This window comes from Falco biarmicus, chromosome W (assembly GCF_023638135.1).
Source record: "Falco biarmicus isolate bFalBia1 chromosome W, bFalBia1.pri, whole genome shotgun sequence".
NCBI lineage: Eukaryota > Metazoa > Chordata > Aves > Falconiformes > Falconidae > Falco > Falco biarmicus.
Genome location: NC_079310.1, coordinates 17602307 through 17625272, shown reverse-complemented (window position 1 = coordinate 17625272; position 22966 = coordinate 17602307). Strand labels below are relative to the sequence as shown.

General features: G+C 34.4%; 1 long non-coding RNA gene across 3 annotated transcripts; it reads left to right on the top strand.

Moving 5' to 3' along the window:
* The first annotated feature begins 6039 nt into the window (after positions 1–6039).
* LOC130141995 (uncharacterized) lies at positions 6040–21557 on the top strand. Of its 3 annotated transcripts, XR_008819238.1 has the most exons (6): positions 6040–6073; positions 7617–7662; positions 11665–11784; positions 12417–12483; positions 12852–12981; positions 18228–21557. It is a non-coding gene; the product is annotated as an uncharacterized LOC130141995 (long non-coding RNA). The 3 variants fall into 3 exon arrangements; XR_008819240.1 differs by having other exon boundaries at positions 6046–7662; positions 17352–21557; XR_008819239.1 differs by having other exon boundaries at positions 6046–7662; positions 14286–21557.
* The last annotated feature ends 1409 nt before the right edge of the window (positions 21558–22966 follow it).

Below are 22966 nucleotides of genomic sequence, written 5' to 3'. Positions count from 1 at the left end.
GTTGTGTAATTTCATGCCAAAAGGAAAAGAGTCATCTAAAACTTGTGGTCGCTGAGGAGACTGTTGTATAGGTAACTAGTGAAACAAACATAGACCCTCTATATAAGGGAAGTAAATTGAGGTTCAATGTTTGGTCAGCTGTAACTATAGGGTCGACTATTTGAGACTCCTTTGAAGACTCTAAAATACCCGTAAGGAGCATGTGCAATGTTTAATTAATGTAGTGCTGCCTATTGAATGAATATTTATGATTTCCCCCAGAGGTGTAATGCATAAACATATGTGTGGACTATATTATTTTGCTTGAATGAAACATACAGCATGCATGTTAGGTGGAGCAATCCCCCGTGCATCCAGCGCTGCAATGAAGGAATGCCTGATTCTTTATGCTACTCTGGTGTTAAGGAGTTTCTTATTCCAAATTTCAGTGACACCAGGGCTGCTGTTACTTTCTCATCTCTGAATTTCTTCCAGTAGTTGATCAGTTTGTATAGGTTGATATGAGACACTTCCCATAAAGCTTACCTATTCCCTTGCCTAGTATAGAGCTCTATTCAATTTTGTGGTCTCTTCTGGTTCTGACGAATACAATGTGCCATTTCTACACTTCTTGTTGATATTACTTATCCATGAGTGAAAAGTGAGAACTTTATAGAAATTCTGAAACCATGAAAGAAAAACGTTTTTCCCCTTAGGAGGATTTTTTAAAATTTATTATTCTTTTGCAAACTAAACTTGCAATTGTATTATTGGGAGTGGGGGATAAGGGGATAGGACTTTTTGTTCCACCCCAAAACACCTTTCCAATTTCTGGAGTTTATATTTTTGGTTTGGGGTTTTTTGTTGGTTGTTTTTGATTAGGTGCTCAGCTCTGTTGCTGAGCTTTTTTTGCCAATTATCTGTTCAGGCCTTTTTGTTTGTAGTCTTGCCAGTTTTTGGTCTGAGGAAAAAAAGTACATTGCATCTCAAGACTGCTTAGTTTCTTTATTAGCATTCTGTGGGGGACTTTGCTGGAGGCATTTCAGAAGTCTTAAATTATGTGAACTAGTTCTCTTTTATGTTATGAAGACATTCCAAGACTCTTAAGATAATGATTTTCCTTTGCAAAAACTGTGCTTGTCAGACCTTATCAGATCATGGTAATCCAGACTTTCTAGTGTTCTGTTTTTAATTATTGATGCAACAAATTTGCCAGGAAGGCTTAGTAGAAGTATTGCTACTTTTCAGTTCTCTAGAATAGTTCCAGTGTTCAGTGAGACATTCTGATATTTTTTTCCTTAGCTGCTCTACTATGGCATACTTGAACTTTGAAAAGACTAGTTGAATATTTCACTCCTTTTAAATTATTTGTTTGTTCAACATATTTTTATCTGATGCCTCATTTTTGTTCTGAAAATGAACAAAAGATTTACTTAGGAATTCACGCATCATTAAGAAAGCAGAGGTGTATTTTTCTTTAGATATGTATCTTTTTTAATGTCACCTTGCAATCTCTACCTATTTGGTGGGCTTAGTGATCCATTTAATTATTTTTAAAGGCTTCCTGCATCTTGCACAGTTAGGGAATTTCTTCTGTTGATTGTTTTACTGTAAAAAAAAAAAAAATTCCCTTTGAGTGCCATTTTTACCCTTCTGTTTTTTTCCCCTCTTAATTGCTGTTGCCATTTATGCATCTCTATAGATTTAACTAGGATTACATTTCTGAATTTGTATTTGTTTGTATTTGACCCAACAGTTTCTCAAACTTTTTAATTCAACCTGTGATGGTTTTCTCTTAGCTGTCCTTGATAACAAAGAAAGTAAAAACTTTTTGCAGTAAATTGATAACAAGGAAAGTAGAAGCTCATTGCAGTAAAAAAACATTTTAAGTTCTGTAACTGTGAGCAAATAGATAACTGAACAGCCAGAGAGCTTAAGAAAAGCAGCTATTGGGATGAGAAGCAGCTATTGGGATGTGCACCAGCCTTAACCAGTTTTGTGGTCTAGCAACAGTGAAAATGAATAGAGAGCATGCACAAGGAAGTAGAGGTGAAAAGTTCAAGATGAGAAAGACATATGGCCTTCATCCCTATTGACCACCAGGAGGTTGAGGACAACCACCCAAAAGAGATTGTGCATGAGTAATAGAGACTGTTATGCAAGATGTAAATAATTTGCATAAGCACCGCCTGTTCTAGGAAATGTATTGAATATTAATGCAACTGTACGCATATAAAGAAGTAACTTGAGAGCCAGAGCGTGAGCTAGGAGGAACTATCCCCCTTGTGCCCAGCGCTGAATAAACGAATACCTGCTCCACAGTTTCCTGACTGTTGAGTTTCTTTGGGAAGCAGCTTTTCTCAGCTTCATCCTGGTGCCCTCTTTACTTGGTTGCCTGCATATTGTTATTTGTTTTTCTAGTAACCTCCAGGACACTTGAATTTGGAGTCTTTGATTAACAAATGGAAGTTATCATAAGGAGAAATATATTAGGGCATTTATTAGAAGACAGATTAGAAGAAACTATGCTTAAGAACTATGCATATATATGGAAGTAAAGCATGGCTTTGTAGATGTGTATTTATTCTCTCATTGTTCCTTTAATAAAATTGTCAGAAAATAAAAAACAAAAGTATAGATGATTAGAGCAGTTTTGAAAATTTAGGACTTTGTAATTCAATAAAAAAAGTTATCAGTGTCTTCAAATTTTACTATAATAATATGGTTATCTGGTCTTACTGAATGATTGGGCACTATCTAGAAATATAGACTTAACTAAAAACTTAGGATTCAAAGCAATTGTTCTGTTACATATTTGACCTAAAGCAGCAGGTATGATTCAGTAACTCATTAATATTTATTGTAGATCTACATGGTAACTGTTCTATTTGCTTGTTAATAGGCTGAAAAATTACCAGAAATCATCAATTTGTCCTGTAGATACCAAGATACTACAGTTTGTCCTGTAGATACCAAGGAAGAACTCTTGGATGAATGTGAGAGTATATGGAAGCAGATGGAAGAGGTATGCAAATCATGAGTGTTGGACTAGATTTATTGTAAACTTTTCTCAGCTTTTTTTTGTTTGTCTCTCCATCCTTCACTGCATGCTTACCTCACCCCCTCCAAAGAAACCACCACCACCAAAAAAAAAAAGGTAGAAGTGGTGGCAAGGGTGAAGAATGCCTTGCAGTGTCAAACTGTTTACAGTGTGCTGATGTTATGATTTATTTAAGTAGAATATGTTAAAACTACAGAAAATATAAACAATTTACTTGTGTTTTGGTAGTACCAGCAGACTGAGACTTGAGATCCTTTTCTCTTTAGCCTCGTGCAAGATGAGATTCAACTGCTGTTCACAAGTACTTTGGATCTTAAAGGAGAGAGAATGGGAAGTGAAAGATGATGCTCTTAGTATACATGCATGCAAGTTGACAGTTACATTCTCAAGAATAAAATTGATCTCTCTCAATATATGGTCCAATATACCAGTAATAACAACATTTTATAGTGAGTTTTTTATTTACAAGAATCCCAGGAAAGATAAGCTTTTGCTGTTACACATAAATTTAACACTTGTTTATGTTGTTAAGAAATTGGCACAATGTGTATCTTAATATTGAACAAGTGGTAGGGAATCCTGTATCTAGGTTTCTGAAGTGTTGTAATAAGTTATTAGCAGAAGTTTTTGTTTGGCACCACTTCAGAGGATGTAAACTTTCTTGGAAATTTTCAGATTAGAAGGGAAGTTAGAATGTTTATTATTTTGAATTTAATTGAAAATCTTTGAAATCTTGTATCTAGTTTCCAGCATCCCCAAAACAATACAGGAAATGATAATGTGTGTTGTTTTGGGAAGTTGATAAAAGCAGTAGAATTTTTATTACTTTGATTGTTGGATGCAAGCATGTTTCAGCAAAAAGTTTAAAGAACTAATAGCCATTGAGTTAGCTCCTCAGGTTATATGGTTTATGATGTAATGTTCCAATAACTGTGTCAGTATTAGCAATTTTTATTGGAGAAATCCTATATTGTGTTCAGTTCCAAAGTACTGCTTAGGAGTTTTATTGCTTAGTAGAATGCATTTTGCCCTGTCATGTGGCAGGATAAATTGCTGAAAGTTATAAAACAAGAAAGAGTTTAGCAGGTGTCTCCTGCTGAAGCCTTGGATATCTATGGTGGCCTGAATTTCAGACTTTATATACTTCCCATTGCAGTCAATGGGAGCTGATGTAGAGCACTCCTAAAAATCAGACCATTTTTGAAGTGTATGGTATGTTGCCCTGCTAGAGGAGTTGAAACAGAAAATGTGTATTATACTGTGATTGCTCTGTTTGGAGAGCCAGAATGGTAGCACCAAGTGTGTGAACTTGACAGCAGCTTCTCCATTCAGCCTTTGTCATTGTCCATGACTCTGCCCAGTTTCTCATGCTCTTCATCTGTTCAGTGTCTTTCCCCATATCAACTTTTCCCTAATAACTAATATAACCTAAACCTAATAACCTAAAACCAAGGTTTTTTCCTTGCCATTGACCTTGTCACTAATGTTCACTCCTTAATCGCTTCAAGATTGCAGTCTTCAAATGTATTCTATGTGGTTTTATGCTTTAAGGTTGAGGACTGATTCTAGTCTACAATGTAATAGTATGCTTACTGAACAGCATATTTTGCTGGGAATATATAGGGTATGAGAGAGAGACATCTGATATATGTATTTGTTGTATGCCTTTGTCTGTTGAAAAGACTGTCCTTGATTTAAAGTATCTGAATGGTAATATTAATTTAGTTGTAAGGTTTTTGTCCAGTTACTGAAATATCCAGAACATTTCATACATCCTTTTTTATCAAGTTTAAAGGATCAAGGAATGAGCTGATAGTATTGTCAAGAATAGTGCTCCAGTATTATGAAGGAGATGATACCACCTGTTTTGGTGATTGACTGGATAACAAGCAGAAATTAATTCTAAATAAAATATAAGAATAAATGCAGTTTATTATATTACAGTATAAAGGAAAATAGCATGCAATATGATAAAAGGAAATAGTACTAGTTATTATGCACAATATGATAAAAGAGCAATAGAAGCAAAGCATCAGATTGTTACTGCAAAGTGTCACAGAGACTAAGAAAAGGATACATCACCAATCACCACCTTAACATCATCCAGGCCCACACTTTGGCTGGGAAGCCCTGTTGCAGCCTGTGCCAGGAGTCTCTCTGTAACTGGGAAAATTCCTTCATAGCGCATCTACCTGTAGGTGAGGCTTCTGGCGAGTCCTGGAGCTTGCTCACCTTTATACTCAGCGAAAAACAAAAATAGTTTACACACCTAGTGTATGCAAAGTTTTAAGTTTAGGCTAAGTGCAGGTGTGCACTGTCACATGATTCATAAGTTTCACACATGCTAGGAACATTAACCAGATGCCCAAGCATAGTGGAGATATTGTCATGACACAGCTGCACACAATATTTATTGTCTGGGTGGTCCTGATCATGTGTTGCTTGTTCAGGGGGCTCAAGACAAACACCACCTGCTCATTAAAGTTGTCCTTGAGCTCCCTGAGCTCCCTGTCCAAGTTAAGTGATCCCTAATTAAAGACAAATGCTTTTTCATAAGTAGTAATCAATTTAATAAATTTTCACCACACTGCCTGATTTGGAAAATAAGAAATGTTTGTCTGGTGATTATTTCTTTTTGTTTTGTGTTCTTTTCCTTTATTTTAAAAGGTTATCTTTGGAAGATGCACTTTACAAAGTTGAGTAGTGAAAAGCAAAACTTAAGTTTTCAGTTCTTGATATTTTTATTATGAGAACATGGCTGATGATTCTTGGCACGTTTTTCTCTCTTTTTTTTTTTTTAATTGATGAAAAGCCAAATACAATCTGCAGTGCCTTTTACGGAATGCTTCACCATACCAACAGTACCTTTTGTATTTAAATGAGTGCTTAATTTCTTATCAGATTACTTGTAATATGATATCTATATGTAATATAATGTATTTGAAGAAAAATTATAAATGCAGTCCCCAATTTCAGGAAGTGGAATAGTAATAATTAATATATCGTTTCTCCAGTTCATAGGACAATATTAAAGTAAGTACATTTTTTAACATTTGTTTAGTTTGGGGTTTTCTTCATCAACTTTCCTGAACTGATGTTTTGTCTGATTGCTTCTATATTTTCAGTGATTACAGTATGCTAGAACAGTAGTTCAAAAGGATTTTTGTTGAGTCCACAGATGTGATTTTGACAGAAGATATATTTGACTACTGATTTTTTTGGAAGACAATCTTTGGTTTAGTGATCACACATACCAGTCACAGTCCATTTAACCTTAAATGTGTATCAACCATGCATCTAAGGAGGAGTGTGGATGTGAAGTATTGTCATTGCTTTTAGTGGCTCATCTTCAGTTGTGGTAATTGTCTAATATTCCAGAGGAAATTAAGGGAAAAATTTCAACTCTACTTCTGATTTCCCCCTTTAAAAAAAAACAACAAAAACACAACATTTCTTGATCCTTTCAAGTGGCTTTTTGAATCCTTTAAAGAAATAAGTGGTCTTTTGTGATAGATGCTCTTTTGTTTTGTGTAAACTTAATAATTTGATTTCTATCCCATTCTGTCTCATTTTACTCCAGTGCAACTTGGCACAATTCAGGATGCTTCTTTTCTTGTTATACAGCTTTCCTTGTTAATGATACCAGTGAAAGCTTTAACAGCAGAGTATAACCAATGGCAAAAAAAGAAGTGCTGAAAGTAACCACTTACATGTAAGGTATACTTGTATAAACTTCTGCAAAGTCCCATTCATCTAGGCATCTTAAACTGTGTATATATTGAATGTCTGCTATTTTGTATTATTATGCTGTAACTATTTAAATATTTCCCACAATAGCATGTATGTTTCATTTCTGTATCCTTTTAGCACTTTCCATTCTAAATTCACTTAGAACTAAAGTGAATTATACTATAACTTAATATTATGATTCTGGACAAATAAATGCATAATTGGTATCACCATTCATCAGTCAGAAAAGAACTGTTAGCACATCTCCTAAAATGTTTTGCCCTAAATAAAAGTTCATTATGCTGTTACCCTCCTTCAGTTTTTTTCCTTTCTGTGCTTGTTTCTTCTCCTTCTATTTGTACTTCCTTTTTAAGACAGAGCTACTTTGTCAAAGAATGTTGTCTTCATTTCGTCTTTTAAGAAGCTGATATATTTTCTATCTTTGCAAGTACTGCTAATAAGCTAACAATAATTTACTCAGACATATTTTAACCATACTTCCTTTGAATTTTTGTATATCATTATTAATACTTCACAGAAGTGCTTATATTATGATGTACTAGCTGAAACTTTGAAATAAACCTTTTAGCAGTAAGCCCATTACACTCTAATAAAAATCTAGGTTGGATTTAACAAGGGTCAAGATTTCAGGTAAGAAAAAGTAGTAAAAGATGCTTCAGTTTATTTTAACAGCACAGGAATCCAGATCGCTTATTGATCCCAAGAAGCACTGAGACAAGTGGTAGCTTTTATAGTTGTTAGGAATTATCAGTACAAATTCCTTAGTTCTTAAAAGTGCCTTCTGTACATAAGCATCAGTGCTAACTGATTTCACTCTTGTTGCAAGGCTGATGTGGCTAGACACTGAAAACAGAACCATTCGGAATCTAAATGTGAGTAATTTGGTCTTTCATTTGTGGAGACTCCTAAAACAGTTTACACTGCATTATCATTAGTATTCTGGTAGAATTTATATTTTGTTTCCTGTTAAGGACCCGTTGGTACCTTTCAACCCAGTAAAAATTATTTTTAAATGGATACATTGACTCATTTGAATATTTTTAAGCCAGAAGAAGCTTGGGGTTTTTAGCATTTCTAAAATGACAAAATGTGTTGTAGACAGCAAATGGTGAATTCCAATACTTTGTCATTTGGGCAAACTGAAATGCATTTTCAGATGAACATTAAAGTCACTTCAGTTTCTTTCCAAGTTCATATACTTGCTGCATATCATGATCAAGCTAGAAAAAAAATATTCTTCTTTCTTATAAATATTGTTGCTCTATTAAATAAATTCATAGTTCATGTGCTCTGTAAGCCTGTCTCTAAGAATGGTCAGCCTCAAATGCTTCTTAGAGGTATGTAGACCAAGTGTATGACATTGATTGAATTTGGAAAATACTTGTTCTTGGTTGCTGTTCATGAATAAGTTGCTGGCTTAAAGTAAATGAATTGAAACCACATGTTTTATCTGGGTAATAATACCTGAAGATGTTAGGTTTCTTTACTAAAATATGTAATTAGTTTAAACTTTGAGCTATTTGCTTAATAATATTCTTGGGATGATCTATTTTTATTGGCTTGCTGAGTTGCTTTGCTCAACCATTCTTACTTGTTCCCAGGTCATAAGATTTATTATTAGAAATCTTAGAGCATTTCTCTAGTACAAAATTATGTGTATTATAATGCAAATAATATTTTGCAATCAAAGCTTTGGCTTTTTGGCTACCTTTCTGAGGGAAGGAAAAAGAAGTTGCTGCTAAGAATTTGAATAGAGTTATAGTGCTTGTATAAAATTGAAGAGTCTACTGTGCTTACATCTTCTGTGTCCATCTTTCTACCTATTGTTTGTTTTGAAGGAGAAATTACTTAGTTGAAAATGTCTGAATCATAGAATCATTTAGGTTGGAAAAGACCCTTAAAATCATCAAGTCCAACTGTAAACCTAAAACTGCCAAGTCCACCACTAAACCATGTCCCTAAGTGCCATGTCTACATGTCTAATTACTTCCAGGGATGGTGACTCAGCCACTTCCTGGGCAGCCTGTTCCAATGCTTGACAATCCTTTCAGTGAAGAAATTTTTCACAATATTAAATCATTCTTTTCTAGTCAGAAGGGGAGAATCTGAATTACTAAGAAGGCTAAATGCAAGTTTGCAATGCTGAAATAGACACTAATGAATGAACCTTAAATGAACCTAAATAGGAATAGCAGAAATACTAATTTCATAAATTTACTAATAGAGCATGAATGTCAGACTGTCTTATTAGTTTTGTTTCTGATTTTAGTAATGGCCAGTTCATTTCTTATAAGTGCGGGCCTGTCAGCATTTCAATTTTAAACCTTATTTGCAGAGGTTATAACTTGGCAGTTCTACATTTCTTTGGGCAAAATATTAGTACACAGACCTGAATCCACAATGCAAATTTTATTTTTACAAAGCTTTTAATTGCTCTTTCTCAATTTCTGGTACTATTTATTTACCTCTAGAGCTGCTAAATTGACTAATTTAAAACTTTTTAACAAGCATTTGACTCGTAAAATTAGAATTTAAATTTTACCTCTGCAAAATTAGGAAGTGGAAGCAACCATATCTTAAACTGTATAAAACAGTTTAACTCTGCATGATTTCTGGTTTTTTTTGCAAAATATCAGTATTATGCCAAATTATTATTATTTTAATAGGAGTTTCTATATAAACATGTGCATAGTAGTTGCTTTTACATTCCTAGCATCTGGTAGTATTTTGCTTAGTAACTGTACTATATATCACTAGGAAATTCTGTTTGTGACATTTGATTTTTGCAAGTGTAGTGATTCCTACCTGAAAAAGCTTTAACTGCTTTTTTTAAAAGCAGCTGCCATAAATGCATTGACCCATTGTCTTATGATATGTGCTGTCCCTTCACTAAATAAGGGTTAGTGATTTCTTTCCTGGGAAGATGTGGCTTCCTATTCTGATACACAATCTGCAATACTATTGAATGGGAATCACATACTCAGGATAAGGTATTTAACACTAAAGTGTCAGAAACCGATAGTGGAAATTGAGAATTCTGGATAGTGAGGGGTCATGATAATCACAGGGGGTGGGGGGAAGAGTTGTATGGGTTTCTTCAAATATGCCAGTGAATCTGAACAAAAACACACCAATGAATTTTATCATGTGTATGTAGTATATTTGTGTCATTAAAATTTTGCTCTAATAATAGTACAGACTGCTACCTCCCACAGCTTTTAAACATAAGCTTAATTTGGGAGGACTCAATTTTTTTTGGTCAAGATTTAGAGACAGTAATTCTCTAAGTAAAAGGGATTTTATTGTGACATGTAATTTAATGTATTTTGAACTCAGTAGTTTCGCTGATTTTCATCTCTGAACAAACACTGCTTTTAAAACTACTAATCTCAAAATTTGTGTAATATAAAGCTATAAATACTATAACTATATACTTTATCAAACAAAATACTTTATAAAGTTATGAAATCAACTGCACTGTATTTAGGAGACATTTAATGCTTTTATGAGAAGGTTAAGGTTTTTCCCTTTTGTTAAAGGAAAACCTTTTACTGAAGTAATTATTTTTGTTAAAATTGGAGATTTGAAGCCCAAGCTTGTACAAAAAATATCCCCATCGCATTAAGATTTAAATCTCTTAGAGTAGCTTTCATTTCTCCTGTTAAAAGAGAGGCTCAAATGCTTCACTTTTTCCAAAAGTCATACATTTATCCAGATGCTGCAAGTTGACATGGAATTAAGAATTGCTTGGAGTCCATTAAAGGCTATTAAATATAGCAACTCACTTTTTATTCAGAAAATCCATGAGCTGTAAATCACTGTGTTTTGCAGAAGCATTCTGGGGAAATGTTACCACATCTTTGAATAGTACCATATTTTCCCTCAAGTACTGCTGTTGCTCAGGGTTGGAGTTAGGATATTGGCCTTGCTGGGCCTTTCGTCTCCCTATGTGTTGCTGTTCTTGTGAACAGTAAGGATCATGCCTTGCTTTGTAAGTTCTTTAAATCTGATAGGTTTTACAATCCTGATCAAACAGTTGGAAGGCTGTTTTACAAGGAATTGGAAGACTGGAGGAATTTGATTGCCCATGTTGGTAATGTTGATGGAATCCTTTCCACTGAAAAATCAGGCTTGCTTATCTTGAAGTATAACTGTACTTCACATTTCAATATTATGTACCAGAACTATTTCAGGTACAAAAAAATAACGCAGAAGTATTAACACCACACTTTTTTCAGTCTAATTTAATTTGCTGAAAAGTAACAGTAGATTAGCCCAGCAGGACACCACAAAATGTGGTTAAACTGCTGCTGATAGCCAAGCTAGTTTTTAGAAGCTATGCAAATTTCTCTCTAGCCAGGCTGATTTTCAGTATAAAGAAGTCCGCATCATACAATGCAAAAAAAAAAAAAAAGAAGAAAAAAAATTCATTTTATTTTTCAGTAATTTCTACCAATCCAGATGTACTGGTAGCATTAGGAAAAGAAGAGCTAATTCTTTTTGTTAAGAGATGATAAACTTTTGTTAAAAAAATGAAAAAAGTATATACAATTGCTAGATTTTCCTATGACTACTCCTGTGGTGGACTACTGCTAAGATACTGTGTATGTTTCCTCAGGCATTATTGTTTTAATGTTTTTCTTGCCTTGTATTATAATTACTAAAATTTCCTAGTTGTAATGAATGTGGTTTTTTTTAAACAAAAAAAAAACTTTATTATTTCATTTCATAATTTTATATAAAATACCATAACATTATATGTTACACAGAGGAGTCTGTATTCTTAGATGTAGAGTTCTGTGGAAATCTGCAAATATTTTGTTGAGTTTTTCCAGATTCTGCAAACTGTAGGTTAATTATTGCTTTTTTTATAGTTACAGAAAGTAAAGAATTATCTTGAAATGGTGCTTTCAGCAGTTAAGTCAAAGAATAAAAAAAAAAAAAAAAGAAGACTACCTGAAAAGGCAATACAATAATTTGGACGTATGAACGCTGTAAGCTTTTTTTTTACCACACCTTGGTTTTTTTCACTGTCCAGGAAAACTCTGTTGTGCCATTTCCTACATTTCATGTTTCAAAGAGAACAGCAGTGGCATGAGAAACAAGAGCAGATACTAAATGCTCTTATCAGAATTGAAGAAGACATGAAAAAACAAGTTGTATGTTTTCTGAAAAATGGTATTTCTAGAGTGTTGAGGTTTTTTATATTGAAGAATTTAAATATCAACAAGAGCAACTGAGCATACTAACTTAAAAACATACTACTTGTTTTGTTAAATAAATTAAACAATAACTCAGTAATGCTGTATTGGGTCTGGCTGATCCCAGTAGCAGCCCTCACAGTGCTGTGCTTTGTATTGGTAGCTAGAAAGGTGGTGGTAACACACCAGTGTTTTGGCTATTGCTGAGCAGTGCTCACACAGCATCAAGGCTATCTCTGCAACATCCCTCCCCCTCACCAGTAGGCTGGGAGTGGGCAAGATCTTGGGAGGGGACATAGTCAGGACAGCTGACCCAAAGTGACCAATGAGACATTCCATACCATATGATGTCTGCTCAGATATAAAAGCTAAGAGAAAGGAGGAGGAAGGGAGGACATTTGTTATTTATGATATTTGTCTTTCAGAGCAACCACCACCTGTACTGAAGCCCTGCTTCTTGGGAAGTGGCTGAACATTGCCTGCTGATGGGAAGTAGGGAATAACTTTTGTTTTCCTTTGCTTCTGCATGTGCGACATTTGCTATTCCTTCATTAAACTGCCTTTATCTTGACCCACAAGGCTTTTTCCATCTTACTCCCCCCTCCCCCTCCCCTTTCAGCTAAGGAGGGGAGTGATAGAGCAGCTTGGTGGGCACATGGTGTCCAGCCAAGGTCAACCCACCACATGCATATTTCAAACATGGAAAATATTGCTACAATCTGCTTATATCCTGTGATTCAAGATGTTGAACTTATAACAATAGAAAATAAGGGATTTTTTTTACTTAAGAAGAACTTTTTAATTATTTTCTTGAATTTAATTTTCTATTGCTGTCTTTTTACTATTACTTTGGATACCAGAGCATTTCAAGAACTGAAAAATAAAATGTTGAAACTAACGACATCTAAGGAAGAGCTCTTGCATGCTTTGGGTGAATTCCTAGAACATTTTCCCCTTCCACAGAATGGTGGAAGTGCTAAAAAGAAAAAGGTAAGACTTTCTTGATAACTATTAAATTTGGAATGTTCAAATTTTATTTAATTACACATAATATATTTTTAAAGTCACTAACACAGAATCATCAGTTGTATTTTGAAATAACCATAGTTCTTACAGCTGATACTTTGTTTAATTGATATTTTTCAAGTTGGCCTATATTATTTAAGGCTGTTCCCAGCTGGGTATTTTCTTTTTTAACATATATATACTTTACCAAATAAGGTGCATAGCAATATATTGTGTTTCTTACTGAACTGCAATCTGTGCCAAATTTGGAGATGATGAGGGCTTCACTGCAAATTATTCCACTTTTTTTTTTTAATGGACTAGGCAAGTGGATTCATATTTTCCTTGGCAAAGCAAATTTTAATTGTCTTAACAATTTTTTGGAACAATAATAAGGACAAGCTTTTATAATTACAGTGTAATTTAGAATTTTAACTGCCAGTCTCTCTTCAGGCAAACTGGCCCAAAAATTATCTTAAAACTTTAGGGAAAATAGGCAGTTGGGGAGTAGTTTGCATAATAAATTCAAAGTCTACTGTTACCATTTGAAAGAATAGTTACAAAATAGCTACAAAATAGATGGAGGTTGACTTGTATTTCAGACACTTTAGAACACAGAAATAAAAATAATTTCTTGAATCTGGTTCTCTGTTATTGCAGACAACCACATAATGTCTTTAATACCATAATTGAGCTCCATTTTAAAACATTATTTTTGTTACTACTGTTCCTATTGGAGTTTGTTCTAGTGCCTCAGTACTCTGGTTAGTAACTGTCTCCTAATTTCCAGTCTAAATTTATTTGTTTAACACAGTTTCATGTATTCTTACACCAGTACTGTCCTTAGAATAGCTCACTCTTGTGTTTATTTCTCCTAATGTATTTATAGACAGCAATATTATCCTCACTCTTTCTTTGTTTTGCTAACTGAACTAGCAAAGCTTTCTTGTTCTCCTTCTGTAAAATAGTTTTTCATTTCCCTGACTTATCCTGATAATGCCCATTTTCTATATTTGCTTCCATTTGGATTCATCTTTTTTATAACCTGGTAGAAACCAACATTATAAACAAAACTGCTAGCTCATAGTCGTCACTAAAGCAGCTAATTACACCCTTGTCTTTTTCTTCATGTTATTTCCAACTGATGAACCTTGAGCTTCTAATAATAATGTTAAAAGTCTTAGTTTTGCATAGAAGTACATATTTTGCATATAGAAATACCAAATGCAGTCTTTGAGGCATGATGTCCATCTTCAAAGTCATTCACATCTTATTCTATTCTATTTCAGTTCTTCCGCATATCAATGACTTCCATTTTCCTGCTATTACTAAATATGATTACCCCTACATTTTGTTCCATAATTAAGAAATTGAAGCTTCAGGGATTTAATTAAGTCTTCTTTCAATCACGTTTCCTGATTTCAGCCTGATATGTCATCTACCTATTTGCTGGTTCTTATTCATCTTACAATTGTTCTGGGACATGTCTCTTCAAACACTAATAGCTTTCCAGGTGCATTTTAAGTAGTTGTCCATTTTTCCCATATATATCATTATTGTTTCCTTAAAAATATATTTCCTATAATGAGATACATCAGTCCATTTGCTCCATATGTGTGATGTCATTGAAAAATTCAGGCTGGAAGTGACCTCTGGAGATCTTCCAATCCAACCCCATCATCAAGGTAGTGCCAATTTCAAAGTTGGATCAAGTTGCTCATGTTCATATCTAGTTGAGTTTTAAATATAAGAAACAGTTAATTCCTCTGTGTGTCTTGGAATTCTGTGGAAGATTTTACATAAAATCTTCTTCCCCAGAGCAAAATTCAACTGCTTGAATTTTCTCAGCCTATGTTATACTGACTGTCAGAACTTCTGATTAGTTAACCTGCCTTTGTTTCTTTTCTGTGCAATTTTCCTTATTAAAATCTAAAGAAAAAAATTATCACCCAAGGTGTTTGAGATTAATCTACCCTTCCCCTGATCACAGAAGCTTACCTTCTACCTTTTTTTTTTTTTTACTTAAAAGTAAAATTTATTTTGATAAATAAAATTAAAACTAATAGAAGATAAGACCTTGCTAGGAAATTTATGCTCTTCATGAACTCTTAAACACAGTTTACTTTCTGATCAGTCTTTTTCTTTCTTTCCACTCCTTTTAAATTCATAGTTTCTTCTATATGTTTTGACTCAGTTGGATCTCACTGGTTCAACTGCAGATCCTCCATAATCTGCATCTATGTGATTAACTGTGAGGGCAGGAGAGACAGCCATTTTCACCTATATTATTTTCTTTAATGTGTCAAAAATACATATTGTAGGCATTAACAATGAAATTTCCTGCTACATTGATGTGGAGGAACCTATTATTCACATCTATTATCAGCTTTGTTAAACACTCTGGAAGCATAGAACTCTTAACTCTGTATGTCAGTAATTTTGCTTTGCTTCATGGAAACTTCTTGTTCTATCAATAGCTTTGTGTGACCACAGATGTGCAGGGCTGAAGCCTTTAGGGCATGATTCCACAGCAGTGTGAATGGCTCCAAACCTAGCTGTTCTTGTTCCACCCTCCTTTCACCAGACACCTGCATCTGGGAGTGGGAGGGAAAACTGAATCACAGCAGCTCAGGTTAGCTTCTGTTGCCACGGCCCAGCACCTTTAGTATAGGTAGTGACTGAGGTAAGAATTATCTTGCATTTTAAATCACAGAATCATTTAGGCTGGAAAAGACCCTAAAGATTGAGTTCAACCATAAACCTAACACTAGCAAGTCCACCGCTAAACCATGTCGGTAAGTGCCACATCTACGCATCTTTTAGATACGTCCATGGATGGTGACTCAACCACTTCCCTGGGCAACCTGTTCCAATGCTTCACCACCCTTTCAGTAAAGAAACTTCTCCTAATATCCAATCCAAACCTCCCCTGGCACAACTTAAGGCCATTTCCTCTCATCCTATCACTTGTTACTTGGGAGAAGAGACTGACACACACCTCACTACAACCTCCTTTCAGGTAGTTGTAGAGAATGATAAAGTCTCCCCTCAGCCTCCTTTTCTCCAGACTAAACAACCTCAGTTCCCTCAGCCACTCCTCATAAGACTTGTTCTCTAGACCCTTCACCAGCTTCATTGATCTTCTTTGGACACGCTCCAACACCTCAATGTCTGTCTTGTAGTAAGGGACCCAAAACTCGACACAGTATTCAAGGTGCAGCCTCACCAATGCCGAGTAAAGGGGGCAATCACTTCCTTTGTCCTGCTGGCCACACTATTTCTGATACAAGCCAGGATGCTGTTGGCCGCCTTGGCCACCTGGGCACACTGCCAATTCCTATTCAGCCAGCTGTCAACCAGCACTCCCAGGTCCTTTTCTGCCAGGCAACTTTCCAGCCACTCTTCCCCAAGCCTGTAGCGTTGCATGGGGTTCTTGTGACCCACTGCAGGACCCGGCACTGAGCCTTGTTGATCCTTATACAGTTGGCCTTGGCTCATCAATCCAGCCTGTCCAGATCCCTCTGCAGAGCCTTCCTACCCTCAAGCAGATCAACACACCCACTCAACTTGGTGTCATCTTCAAACTTACTGAGGGGTACATTTAATCCCCTCATCCAGATCATCAATGAAGATATTAAACAAAATTGGCCCCAATACTGAGATTAAAAAGTATCTCAGATAAAAAGATAAGAAATATGAAAAGTCATTTGTTGAGCAATATTCTTTATGCAAATCTATTTCATGAAAGAAGTTGCCTTTCAGGTTAAATAAATGCTGAGCAGCCTGCTTAAAAGTGACTTTATAAGCATTAATTAGAGATGCTGTTATATTGATGACACTTAAAATATGTAAGTAATACAATTTTATAAAACAGCATACACAATGTGTATTCTAGACCTAGCAAATTATGTTTATTAGCCCTATGAGAGTGCAAACATCTTTACACTAATATCCTTAGGATTTTATTCTTTGTATATCACTTTTAGTAATTACTGAAGTCATAAACTAATTTCAACTTGGAAACATGAATATTCAGCCTACTACCTAAGTTAAAATAATATTTTGGGGCAGAGAAATGCAACAGCTGAGGCTACAAAGTATCTTCATGATTGCTTCAAGGAAGCTTTTGCAGCTCCTTAGTGTAGATTCTATTTCCTCAGCCTAGTATCAAGATAAAGGCACAAAGATATGCATTATTGAGCCCTAGCTCCAATATGGTTTGCAAGATTTCCATGGAGCAGGCAGTATATCCCCCTTTTTGAAGGTGATAATATCAAGAACTGTGATGGAAAAAGGAGCCAGAATTTGCCTTTCATGAATTCTTCTTTATTGCCTGTATCCCTCTTCTGTTCTAGAAGCGGAGTTTGTGTAAGGTTCTGCACATCTGTTAATGTCTTAGGACTTAAGTCAGCCCACATTCAACAGCAGTGTTGAGTAAGCAGCCACCAGCCACCGATGCTGTATTATCTCCTTTATTTTGTTGAATTTGAAGTGGATGGGGAAAACTGATAAAATTGAAAAATAAAAGAAGCAGGTTCACCATGCAACAGCACAAGCAGTTTTGTTGGCATTATTGCCTAAGGAATCTATATCAATTTATAGGCAAATGGCTTGATTTGCTTGCTGCAAATGAAAACAAATAATTTTCTAATGGATTGCTGTACAAATGATATTTTATCAAGGAATAATTTTTCCCCTAGCTGATTCTGTTTCTTAAACTTGGCCATTTTTTTAAATTAAAGTCAAGGTAAGAGTAAACATATTCATTGGAAAATAATGAAAAAATATTAAGTCACTATGAACTGAAGTCTTGAGCTGTGTCAACTTTGCAGCTCATTGTAAACATTTTCTACAGTTCAAGAAAAACATTATTATTTTTCCTAGCAGATCATATTCACAGAATGTTTTGCACTGTACTGAATGTATAAATATGATGTACTTGGTTTTATTTAAATGTAAACCCAGGTAGATATACTATAATCACTTGATATTAATCTTAACATTTTTTTAATTATTAGTTACATTTAAAGTTTATGATATTGAACTGGTGGATGAATTATTAAAAACCTACCTTGTATTTGTGTCATGGCTGAATGTAAGTAAAAGTCTTCATCTGTTGCGTACTATGCAATGAAATAATTGTGTGATTATTTTTCTTTGTCAATTAAGACTTTTTTCCTATTTAGTATTGGTTTTCTGTTAATATGGCTGGGGGGTGGTTATACTTGCAGAACTCTTATGAAAAGCCAGCTGTACAACTGATAACACTGCATGAAATTTTAGAGGTAAGATGGCTTTGTTATGTAAAAATTTGAGGGATTTTCTAATAATCAGATCTGATCACAATATTTTAATAAGATAAATAACAATATATGACATTCAGTTAAGATAGTTAAATGAAAAATAGAATGTTTAAGAATGTTATGTCAGATTTCTATTTTAATTCCTATCAAATTAGCCTCCCAATTTCTTACAAGAGACATGGCAATAATTTAGATAATTAAATCTTCGGTTTGAGCTGGAGAATGATTATCCTGTATTTCTTAATTTTATAATTATTTTAAAGAAGTTTTATGAACCTTAATGGATCATATTAGGGGAGACAAATGCTGTGCTTAATAAAAAACTGAAGTATTCCATTTCATGTTATATTTTGTACTGTTTCAATAAAGTATTTCTGAAATGTAATACAAAAACAGTTATCGAGGGACCAGTTAATGTGTAGTCTCTTGTATTAATTGGATTATCTTCTCATATGAGGAAATTAATGAATCTGATACATGTATTTCTAATCAATTTTATAAATATGCCAACATTGCTCAGTGTGTATTTTTAATCATGGTGTAATTTATGATTTTTTAATTGCAAAGCATAATTTTGAAGGAGCATTAAAAATCTTTTCACTAGCATTGTACCTTCACTTTGAAGTGAAATTTCCTGTTCCTCCTCCATCCTCACTCTTTAGACAGTTCTAAGCATCTGTGTGTAAGACCTCTTGGGGGGAAGGGGGGAATTTTTTTTCTGAGGGAAAACTTGATGAATAACAGCTTTCTGGTATTAGAACGCTATGATCCGGTCACTATGACATTGATGTACTTTAAAGCCCAGACACTGAATCTATACTTACAACATCATCAACATCATTTTATGTGCATCAAGTATCTCAGCATGCCTATTAATGCCAAATTAGGCAGAGCTTGAAAATAGATCAGAATTTAAAATAGCCCCATTTCCTATGGAAATAAGATTTTAAAGCTCTTTTAATGATTTATAATTGCTCTTCAAATTTTTAAAATAATATTAATCTCCTCAAAATGTGAACACATCCAAGTAATGTCTGATTTCCATTTGGAAGAACATACTATTTCCAGAAATTCAGACTTATTTTAATTATCTTGGCATAAACTGTGAATGTCCCTTATCTTTGTTTTATGGTTGTTTTTTTGTTGAGCAACTAGGTTCTAGCTTCAAGCGCCTGTTAAATTTCAAAACTGTTTTCTTAGCGTACAGATAATAGTTTCTTAGAGATAAATGCAAAGTAAACTTTGTATTATAATTATATTTATGATTTGCTGTTGTACACATGTAATTAATTCCCAGAATTACAACCAATGCATATGTTCCTAAATGTCTCCTCAATCCCCATGTGTTTACTTTTTAAATAATGAAAGTATACATTTTCAATAAAGCCACTTTGATAAGCTAGGTGTATATATTTATATTATTTTGGTATATCAGTACCTACTTCATTAAATTATAATAAGATACCACAGCAAGCAGTAAATTTTTTTCTTATGCAAATCTCAGATTTTTTATTATACTTTTTATTCCAGTAATGAGCTGTCTTTATTTTTAAAAAATGTGGTAATTCTTTTATTTTTAAACAGTTTGAGGATTATTCCTGATTGAGAATTTGGTGAACTAGTTTAAGATTTGAAAGAATGTTTATAATACAAATGTATGTAAAGTTATAGCCATAAAGGCTATTTTGGAATATTGGATGTCAGAAAAGTAACTGTTCATCTGAAATAATGTATTTGGAGTAAATATACTTCTTTGCCCCAATTGTGAATAACAGCCATAAACTGGAACAGTTCTTTGGAATGTCCTGAAAAAAGGATTATTATTTTTTGAAAATAGCAATGCCTGAAAAAAAAAAAAAGAGTTAAGTCTGGTAATGAAGATTTTGATGAGGTATTTTTTTTAATAGTAAAGAGGCAGGCAGAATATTTTGCACTTACTGAAATTGGGAAAGCTAGAACATTTAGAAGCTCTGAGTAGAAAGAGGAATAGAGAGAGCACCATAAGATGGGTAATATTAAATAATCTGTAGATATGTCCACAGTATTCCCTGTGAGCAATATTATGAGGGCATAAACATGATCTCCAAGAACAGAAAAAGAATGTCAAACCTGATCTTTGTTTTTAATTCCACTAATACTATATTTGGATAAGGAAGGAAGGAGAAGTAAGGGGGTATCAAGAGGAGGTAAATTGTTGTAAGGTGCTTGTCATGCCCAAACAAGAAGTGTGATATTAAAAATTTGGATAATTCATTTGAGCAAAAAGATTTGATGTGCAAAAGTAGTGAAGTTGTAAGCTAATTCTTTCCACTCTAAGATGACACAATTTTCCTAAATTTCATCTCACTAATAAGCTTAAAAAAAAATATATTCTACCATGGACATTTTTCTCTGAAAAAAACTGAAAGACTGAGGGATAAAAGACTGTTGGCAGTAAGTCACTATGGATTTGAGATAAGTAATTTCCAAAAATCTAGCTTTCTCTCTTTAATGCTTCTAACCCCCAAGTGACAGATATTGATTTAAAGATTAATTATATAAGGATTTTACCATCTTCATGTTCAGATTTTTTTTAGACACTACCTAAAATACATTAAGAATTTTTGACAGATGGTGAAAAACTTAGTCTGGATAAAAGAATAATTCTGGTTCTAATTTTTACATCAGAAAAGATATAATGAAGTTAACTGGAAGGTCTTAATTTTACTTCTACCTTGAACAGATCTTGTATTTTTCCTGTAGCCTTGTATTTCTTTCATAGGTGTCCTGGTTTCAGCTGGGGTAGAGTTAATTTTCTTCTTAGAAGCTGGTGCAGAGCTGTGTTTCGGATTTGGTGTGAGAACAATGCTGACAGCACACTGATGTTTTTAGTTGTTGCTGGGTGATGTTTATACTAAGTCAAGGACTTCTCAGTTTCTTGGGCACTGCCAGTGAGAAGGCTGGAGGGGCACAAGAAATTGGGAGGGGACACAGCCAGGACAGCTGACCTGAACTAGCCAAAGGGATATTCTTTACCATGATAGGTCATGCTAAGTATATAAAATGGGGGGGGGTTGGATGGGGCCTGCTAATCACTGCTCAGGGACTGGCTGGGCATCAGTCAGTGGGTGGTGAGCAATTGTATTGTGCATCACTTGTTTTCTTTCCTCCTTTCCCTTTGGTTTTCATTTCTCTCCCCTTCTCCCTCCTTTTCATTATAACTGTTATTGTTATTATCAGTTTTATTTTGTTTCAATTATTAAATTGTTCTTATCTCAACCCTCAAGTTTTACATTCTTTTCTGATTCTCCTCCCCATCCCTCTGAGTGAGGAGAGAGTGAGTGAGCAGCTGCGTATAGACAGCTGACCCAAATTGACCAATGGGATATTCCATACCATGGCTGCATGGTGCTTAGTTACCGGCTGTAGGCAATATAACTGTCTCTTATTGCATTTTTTTTTCTTAATTTGTTTTTAAATACTTTGTATTCTGCTATCCTTTCACCTTATTACTAATATTACAAAGTTCAAATGCTTCACTGACCCTGGATGCCTGCTTCCATGGTGACTTTGGTAAGTTGAAGAAAAAAATGTTAAATACTAAGTAGCTTCTCCGTTTTTAAAGAGAGGGGGGAAAAAAACCCACCCAAACCCCACAACAAACCCCCAAAAAACAACCACCACCTACCCCCCTAAAAAAAACCCCACCTTCACAATTGAGATAAAATAGTCTATAAATGAGTGCTCTAGAGAAGATGAAATATTCTTTATTATTCATAAAACAAACCAAATCTCATCCAAGTAAAATATCAGAATAGGTTTAAAAGAAAACAAGTATTCATATAAAGCTTTATATTAAATTATGGAACTTACTGTCATAAAATGTGTTGTAAAGGTTAAGTATAATTTTTTTAAATGCTAATTTATTTAAATTTAGTTTCATGAGTGGTTATTGAACACATTTGGCAATCGGCTATTTTCCTGCTAATTGTTGGACCCTGAGAAGATATACATAGATATTCCTTGAGACCCTCTTGCAGCTTCACAGTATTTTATAACCCTCCAGAAAGCCTTTTTCCTCAGGCTTCGGATGTGCTCAGAACCCAATGCTTCAGTGTAGTGCTATTTCCTTAAGCTCAATTAAGTCACTTACTACAGGAAAAGAAAAGCTGTAATCGATTTTCTCTCATGGCCTAAAATGTACTATCAGTTTTTAAGGGAAACTGGTTCAGACTGAGACTGGGCTAGTTGGAAGCTGTTGCTCCTAGAAAACTCTTGGCATGTAAATGGAAGAAGTTCAAGACAATAATGAAGAACAGATCTTCCTTATGAGAACACCCTAGAATAGGATCTTCTATCAGTAGTATCAACAATCAGGAAGGTTAGGGAGTACATCTAAAGACAAAGTGTAGGGTAACATCTATTTTTTTTCCTCTGTGCATGTCTAATTGACAGCTGTTTAATTGGAATTAACACTTCTGTAAATACTAATATTGGGACTCTACCTATGTGTATTCTATGAAATAAGGATTTGCTTAGATTAATAACAGTTTTTAACTCTGCAAAGCTAATGTTAAAAAAAAGCTGGGAAGTTTGATTAAAATTCAGAGCTACCAGCCTGAGTAAAATGAAAATTTGATCTAACCCTCAGTTGTCCATTCTTTGATTGTGACCTTTTAGTGGATAGT